This window comes from Pan paniscus, chromosome 7, assembly GCF_029289425.2.
Source record: "Pan paniscus chromosome 7, NHGRI_mPanPan1-v2.0_pri, whole genome shotgun sequence".
Taxonomy (NCBI): domain Eukaryota; kingdom Metazoa; phylum Chordata; class Mammalia; order Primates; family Hominidae; genus Pan; species Pan paniscus.
The window spans coordinates 107839802-107848602 of NC_073256.2; the positions used below are offsets into that span (position 1 = coordinate 107839802).

Consider the following 8801-nt stretch of genomic DNA (forward strand, 5'->3'; position numbering starts at 1 on the left):
AAGCCATCACACTCTTAATACCACACTATATATTTGAGGCTTTGATCAGATTTAAATAAAGACAGTATTAGAATGAAAACCTTACTAGATTTTATTGTTTGTTACCCATCAGAAAGCAGAGCAATTATACACAAAGCTACATATTTGAGCCGTGGTCTTAAAAAAATCTGTAAAGTATATGTTCAAGTGACATTCACAACTTTTTTTTTATCAGGAGTACATAGGTGTTTCTGAAACTTAATTTCACATATTCAATACACTACAACCTGAAAGGACACAGATTTTTCTGCTTGAACACAGCAATGAAATTTCTTAGCTAAATCTTTTAGGCACTATGTTTTCCTTCTAATTATAGGTGTTCTAATATGTACATTGTTATTTTACTGCTAAAAAATTACCATTTGTTGAGCTATTACTATGGGTCAAATGCTGAGTTAAGTGCTTAATGAATATATTTGCTCGAAAAATATCCACAATGTCTCTATGAGGTGGTTATTTCTTTTATCAGATGAAGAAGAGTAAAGACTGTTTAAGCAGCCTGTTAAAGGCCAGCCATGAGGCTATAACTGACAGAATGGAGAGTCAAACCCAAGACTGAGATGGCCATGTATACTGTGAAAAAGAATTTGGGTTTTTAAAAAAATGCCATGAATATTAAGCAGGTTACTGAAGGTGTTCTGGCAAGAGAGAAAGAGAAGAGAGTCTGTATCTTGAATATACCCAAAACCCCACCTGCAGGAATGATAAAATCCTTGGGCTAGAAAAAACATGAAGCTCATTGGCACAAAATGTCATGATGTTCATCTTTCCAGGTCCCATGTCACTCTCTGCTACAGAATACTAGCAATATGTACTCCTTGCTTTCCTAGAAGAACATGATAATAAGATCTTTCTGCCTCCCTTTGCAGTATTGTTTGCAGCTACTCATCACCCCACTGGCTGCTCCCCAGCCACCTGAGTAGCTTTCTGTTCCACACACTCGCCAGTATCTTGTGTATGTATTGCAGGATCTGTATACACAGTTCCCTGTGCCTAGACTTGTTAGCACCTCTTCGTCCTTCAGATCTGGGTTGTCCTTCCCCAGCATTCTATTTTCTCTCACAAGGTCTTAGTTTGAGTTCCCCTGAGTTCCTCACTAACCTAAGAGCCCTGAAACAATGAGAACCCAGATTTTTGTGCATCATTGTTTCCTTAGCAGCCTGACCATGTTTCCTGGCCTGTAATCAGAACACAATAAATGTTGCTGACTGAAAAAATGTAATTGATTTAAGCTTCCCTACAAATCTTTCAATTTATGTTAATTGTGAGAAGCTCAGCATCTTCTCAAGGGCTTTTTCTCATCCCCGCAGTAGAAGCCTCTTTAAGCAAGTCTCTCTTCTCTGCATATGTAGGCTTTAGCTCTGGGGAACCTCAGCCTTCTCTGTCTTTAAGTTAGGGGTGATCAACATACAAAGTAGCTTGTGTCTTCTCTGAGAATCACATTCCTTTTCTGCTGGGATTCTCTTTACCAGAAGAGGTGGATTCACTCCCCAGTTATCGAGGATCACTTGTGCAGGAGTCAGAATTGTCATTCTCATAGTGGCATCTTTGATCACTCAATAGCTTACTCTTGGACCCATCGTACAAAATTAAGGAACAAAATAATCCAAAAATAGTCATGGTTTGCACTGTCTTCTAAGTTTCAAGCACAATAATTAGGTATGGGAGGCTCGTGCATTCATCAAACTTCACTAGACATCAGGCTCTTGGAATGCTAGGATGACTTGTCATTCTCATCCTCCTCCATCATCACTGTCATCACCAAAAATAACAGTTATCATTTTTAAACACCTACTATGTACAAAGGACTGTACTAGAACTTTTATCTATTTTGTCCTTACAACAGCTTTATAGAATGGGCATCAGCCCTCTTTGAAAATGAAGACATTTCTGCTGAGAGTGAATTATCTAGCCCAGGTCACTGAGCTAGTACATGAAAGGGCTGTACTGCCTTTCATCTTTTAATACCCAGCAGCTAGCACAATGCCTGGCATGTAGCAGGCACTCACCCAGTAGAAACTGAGTACCAGGGCTTCACCACATGCTGGGATACAGTGAAACTCAAAATAAAGTAAATGACCCCAACCTCTGCCTGTCATGGGCTACTTTACCTGTGCCTACAGCCACCCTATGCTATGCTAGACCTTGTTAACCAGATAGAGAGATAACTTAGAACCTATATTATGGCCACCATAATATAGGTGGACATAGGGCATATGACATTGGTGGAATAACATAGCCAGAAAGTATTGGAGGAGAGAAGAGATGCACAGAAAGAAATGACTGGAGACAGAGACACTTAACCTCTGCTCTCTCATGACTCTCCAGAAAGGCCTCCACACACTCACATCACACAGAGAATACAGATCATTTACCTACAATGTTACCAGAACCTTATGTCCCCCGAAACAGGGTTCAAGACTGAAGAGAACATATACAAAACAGGAAGAAAAGATTATGGAAGGCAGTGGGAAATAGAGTTAGAAAAAGTCAGCCTCGCTTAGCACATTCCTTTGTAAGAAAGTTAAAAAGTGCAGAATGGGGCAATGGTACGCTTGATCATGTCCATTGTTGTTTTTAATTGGATTTTTTTAAAACAAGTTCTAATTTCATTGAAATTTCTGACTATTCTTGTGAGGTTTTCAATCTTTTCTCCTGGTCACTTCTTTTATGTGGTTTTTCAGAAGATGTAGTTCTATGAAATAACTAGCTTCACAGTAGAGTTACGTCTTTTTTTTCTTTAAGAAATTGCCTTTGATCTTGATTTCATAATAGTTAGGTGAAGTGCTAAAAGAAGTTTAAAAGTTCATACAAATTGGAAATGAAAAAAAATCAGAAGTTGTAATCATTTTCTTCACCTTTGGAAAGACCCCAGAGAGCTCCCAGTATAAACTTAACTGGAGGCTATTATTATGAGCACTCTAGGAGAATGAGTTTTTACCCAATTCTATCATTTTTCTGGCAGGTACTTTTTTTCCAAAGCCCTCCACAAAATGAAGTGGGTATTTTAAAGATAATCCTCAGTTCTATGAGAGTAGATAATAAATACTTGTTGAATGAATGGGTCAGTTATTAATAATAAAGGGTAGAAGACAAGACAATAAAAAGGGGATAATTGAAAAAGCATTATATTTGTTATTTCATCATCCTTTAATTTTTACAACAGAGTTGTGTGCATCCCCTACTGTGAGTCAGACACTGGAAATGCTGCAGCCAGAATGACAGCTCACACAAATATAAGTGCGAAGCATGTTCTGAGCATTTACATATGTTAATTTACCTGATCCTCACAATGCTATAAGGTAAATACTCTTATTATTCCCATTTTACATATGAGGACACTGGGGCACAGAAGGGTTAGGTAACTTTCACTGAGTCACACGGCTAAGAAGTGGCAGCACTGATATTTGAACCCAAGCACTCTGGCCGCAGTGTCTGTGCACATAGCTACTAGTCAGTACTGCCTCCAATAAAACCAACAAGCTAGTCATGAAAACAGAAACTATATTATCCCTGCCCTTGGGGAAATTATATTTTATTAAGAGAGCAAAGCAAAGTGTATAATGACAATAGAGCATGGTAGTATGCTCTATGAGTGTAGTGAGCAGAGGATCTTACAGAAATATCAAGGAGGATGTCAGATTCCATCATGAGAAGGGGGTGAACAGTGAGCAGGAGTTAAATATGCAGAGAGGCGGAGAAGAGTTGGGGTTTCAAGTGTGGAAGAAGCATTTGCAAAGGCACTGAAGTAATAAAGCTAGAAGACTAAGGTAAGAAAAACAATTCAGAAAAGCTTCAGTGAAGAGTCTGACAGTGCTGAGAGATGAGACTGCAGAATTAAGCAAGTTCCACATCGGGAAAAGCCTTATAAACCATGCTGTTAGGCAGGCTGCTGCTACCAGCACCAGTCTTTGAAGGACTTTATACAAGGATGTATGATTCAGTCAGATTTTCATGGACAACTTGTAAGATTCATCTAGAAAAGTGTGGAGAACAGGTTGGAACAGGGCTGGATGGGGAAATGTAGGAAGATATTAAGAGGATTTTGCAATAAATACCTGCAAAACGATGAGGGCATTTTATATGGTTTGGCTATGACCCCACCCAAATGTCATCTTGAATTGTAGCTCCCATAATTCCCACATGTTGTGGGAGGGGCCTAGTGGGAGATAATTTAATCATTGGGGCAGTTTCTGCCATCTTGTTCTTGTGGTAGTGAATAAGTCACAAGATCTGATGGTTTTATAAGGGGCAACCCCTTTCACTTGGTTCTCATTCTCTCTTGCCTGCTGCCATATAAGACGTGACTTTCGCCTTCTGCCATGATTATGAAGCCTCCCCATCCACGAGGAACTGTGAGTCCATTAAACCGCTTTTTCTTTATAACTTACCCAGTCTCCAGTATGTCTTTGTCAGCAGTGTAAAAGCAGGCTAATATAACATTAAGTCTTAAAAGTCTTATATACTTTTCAGTGAGGCTGTAGGCTGTAGAGAAGTGACCCCTTCATGGTAAAAGCCCATATTTCCCATGTATTCTTTCAATTACTTTTGATAAGAATTTTCTTAATAATGACATTTATCACACATCAGATTTTTCTTACAAATAAGTCTGTGCTTATGCATAGATGGTAATATGAATACCCAAATCTAGACTCTATTTGTATACTATGATACCACACTTTTCTTTAAGTAAGTGGAAGCCTTCTTGGAGGTCTTTTGTCAAATTAATATTTTAAATTGTAATGGGAATTCAAAGGTAAAACAAAAGAGATAAAGGATGATAATATTTAGAAACAATGATCAAATTCCCAACTTTTGGGGATTGAAATGGAAAAAAAATCATGTTTGGGGGAAAGTGGATTATGTTAACACAATTTTAGGTTAATTTATCCATCCTTTCCTTTTGATTGCTCTGGGTTTATAATGTGCTTCCATCACTTTATACTTATATCAAGGGCAGGAACACACCCTTTCTTGGCTACATTTAGCACATCCCAGGCAAGCTGTATGCATTCTACCCCTCATGCTGTGCTGCTCTCTGAGAAGCGGGAGAGCAGTTATGACTATTACATGCAGAGAAGAATTTCTTAAACTTTCCAAAATAGCAGTGTAAAAATGTGGAAATGTTAACAGGAAAGAAAAAGAGTTGTATTCTGACAGTAGGCGTAATTTGGAAAGACGTATTTAAGTAATATCATCTATTTTTATAAAAGAAATAAAATAATGATGCCTGTTTGCTGAAAGAGACATCATGTCTTCAAAACAACAAACATATAACCCAAGCATACCTGGGTAGAATCTGACTTTGAAGCTCAGGGTTCTGTCTATTTTTTGCTACTCTCCCTGTAACCTAGCTAATCAAGTCCTTATTGCCATAGTGAGTATAGTCATTTGTTTTTCATAGTTATTCTGAAACAGTAGTATCTAATTTTTTCAATAGATGTTACTAAAGGCTGCTTACCTAAAATAAACTTGTACTCTGAAATTATTTATGGCCCCAGATTGTAAATAAATAGATAGATGGATAGATAGATATAAATATAGATATATAGATATAGATGTTGTCTGATATATATTATCCACTTTAAATAGGTTCATTAATGGAAAATAAATTATCTAGGGAAAGCTCCATATGATGCTTTTTCTGTGTTAAGCCATTTGTTATCTGCTCCAATTTGATATTTCTAGTGTCATTAACATACCCATTTTAAAGGATGACTGGCTTTGACTTTTTTTGGTGAAGTGTTTCATAATAGAGATTTCAGCCTTGCCCATCATCAGTACTAATTTAAGAGTTCTGATTCAGAGAAATATGTGTTCATTACAAATCTAGGCTAGAAATGCTTTCACTTCAGTTTTCTCATCACAGGAAACAAAGCGATGGTTTTCATCAACTTGTTTTCAATATATTTGAATACTTTCATAATTTTCTAAGAAGACATATTCAAATACCTTGGCATTTGTGAATGAGACCCTTCACTATGTGTTCTAAATATACTGTCATTCCTTTTGTTCCAATCTTTTGGATCTTTTATATTACCACAGAGCTAGTTATAAACACAAAACAAGGTCATTTCTTACGAAATCTGAGTTCAGTGGCCAGCCTGCCTATTAAGAAATCAGGTGAAGGTGAGGGAGATTCTGATTATTAGCATGTAAATAACAACTAAACCACCATAGAGAGCATAAGAAATATTGGTACATTTCTTATAAAGAGTATCATGTAGGCCACTGAGAGGTGTAAGCTAAGCTCATATTCATAAATGAGAGCACTGAGCTATCTCTATACTGATTAATACATTAAATTGAGTCATAATCAGAGGGTTTCATAAGACTTTCTCCTTGAAATCCTGAAAGAAATGCTGCTAGGACCCACATCATGAACTTCTCCTTGTGTAAAAGAGCCAGAAGATCTGTAATTAGTCAGACACGATGCCTGCTTTTTACAAAACATGCATTTCCAATGACATCAAACCAAGTGAGATTGCACGAGGGGCTCTCACTTCCTGTGCTTGTGAGCATGGCTTTCAGCGTGTGCTAACCACAGCTCCTAAGTACATGGCCCACATTGAGTTTCATCTGTGTCTAGATTCAAGAGTAGATTTTAGCAAGGGGGCAAATTGAGCCATCAATTAGCAAATCCATCCCATTCAAATGGCAGTGCCCATTGCTTCCACCAATGTCCAGGGATCTCAGTGAGCAGTCAACTGTGTGTCTATGCTAGGGCTGTGGCACCCGATGCAGCCACACCTCAAAATGCCTTCTCCTTGACAGTTCACTGTGGCACTTTTCCAGAGTAATCTGAGATATGCTAAGGGAGGCACTGACCTCCTTTTGAAATCCCATAAAGGGCTAATTCACTTTTTTTTTCTCTCTCTCTCAGACCAATTTCTGAGCAGCAAGCATTCAGTGTAAACAGAAGTCTGGAAATAAAGACCAACCCTAATTCTTCATGATTAAAAATTTACTCACTAATTTTTGCTGCTTATCTTCAAAATATCTAGTCAAATTTTCAAGTTTTAGAGACAAACTCCAACTTTATATCATTTAAAAAAATTTTAGGATAGCCTAGTTTTTGTATCTTAATTAGGTTACCAGATCTCTATTCTTTGCTACATAAAGCCTACTTCATATATTTAACAGTACTTTAAACATAGTAACAATACCTTATATTTGTGCTACATCTGATTTTTTTTAAAGTACCTTTATATACATTGTCTCAAATAATCCTTACCTCTCAAAACCAAAACATTAAGCATTAATTTAATTAATGAGACAACCCCTTTCATTTTGCAGACATGTATACAGACATGTAGAAAGATACATGACATGCTACATAGCTGTAAATGGCAGAGCCAGGTGCAGATTTTAGTCACACATACTCTTCCCACTAATTTAAACATTGTACGTTTCAACATTTTCATCTTTGATGTATTCTTAAATATGAATTGGGTGCAGAGATAGACCTATTTGTTGTAGCAGCATCTTTCTTCTGTTAAAAGATAGTTAAATTCTAGAAATGTTATTATTTATTTTATTAGTGTCTTAAATCTGCAAACTTCTTGAGACATTTATCTGGAAATTCTGAGTACATGTTTAGATTTTCTTTTTATTTTCTATTGAAATTTCCTTAGTTTGCTATAAATATCTCAGTACCTTTGATAAAATGTATTGGTTGATTCAAGCCATAAAAACAAAAATAGAGTCAAGTGAGATAAGTTTATTTTTGTTTGTTTTGTTTTTGAGACAGAGTCTCACTGTCACCCAGGCTGGAGTACAGTGGCATGATCTTGGCTCACTACAACCTCCAACTCCCCAGCTCAAGCAATCCTCCCGCCTCAATCTCCCAAGAAACTGAGACTACAAGTGCATGCCACCATGCCCGGCTAATTTTTTTTTGTATTTTTTGTAAAGATGGGCTTTCGCCATGTTGCCTAGGCTGCTCTCAAACTCCTGAGCTCAAACAATCCACCCGTGTTGGCCTCCCAAAGTGTTGGAATTACAGGTGTAAGCCCCCGCATGTTGTCATGCTATGCTACTTGTACCAAGAGGTATTGGGACTACCAATGTTTGTTTAGAAATTTATGCTGGCTATTTAGTATCTAATGGCTATCACTCAGTTTCTATTTATTACATTTCTAAACTGAGCTTCCTTTCTTTGTTGCAATGGTTGACACGTCAAAGGCTCAAATTCTTCCTCTTTACCATTCTAAGGTATTTTCTTTAAGCATTTAAGCTGTTCCTATATTTGACCAACTACTAGCTCTGTACTTGTATTTACCTTTTTAATAGTTGATAAGATACATTTTAATAGAGTTAACTCAAGTTACCATAGTTTGCAGTATTCTTATCTATTCTGCTTAATTCATTTTTTATTGATAAAGGTAGGATTTTTAATAGCTTGGCATTAGCTACAAGAGCATGATTTTAAGTCAACGTAATGGTTTCTAATTTAAGAAAAGTATGAAAAAAGAGGTTTAGAAATAAAGGTTAGTTTTGTTTTAGGCCAGAATTTTTCACTGATTTAATAGTAATGCAGTCTCTTCCCAGTGGAAAGGGAGATTAGGAATCTAGTAGAAAGAAATGTAAATATACCATTTGGATTTTATAATGTTAATGTCATATTTAAAGGATGGCTACTCCAAAATGTTACATACCCTTATTCAAATATAGGAATAAATCTTCATAAAAATAAAATAGTAACAACAGTATTCAGAAATTGGCAATGACTTTTGATAGCTTTACCTATGATCCTTCCAATT

General features: G+C 36.8%; 1 long non-coding RNA gene across 1 annotated transcript; it reads left to right on the plus strand.

Annotated features, from left to right (window-relative positions):
- The first annotated feature begins 3710 nt into the window (after positions 1–3710).
- On the plus strand, positions 3711–8228 carry LOC117981450 (uncharacterized). The gene is made up of 3 exons (XR_008626442.2): positions 3711–3809; positions 4341–4394; positions 7790–8228. It is a non-coding gene; the product is annotated as an uncharacterized LOC117981450 (long non-coding RNA).
- Positions 8229–8801: the final 573 nt, after the last annotated feature.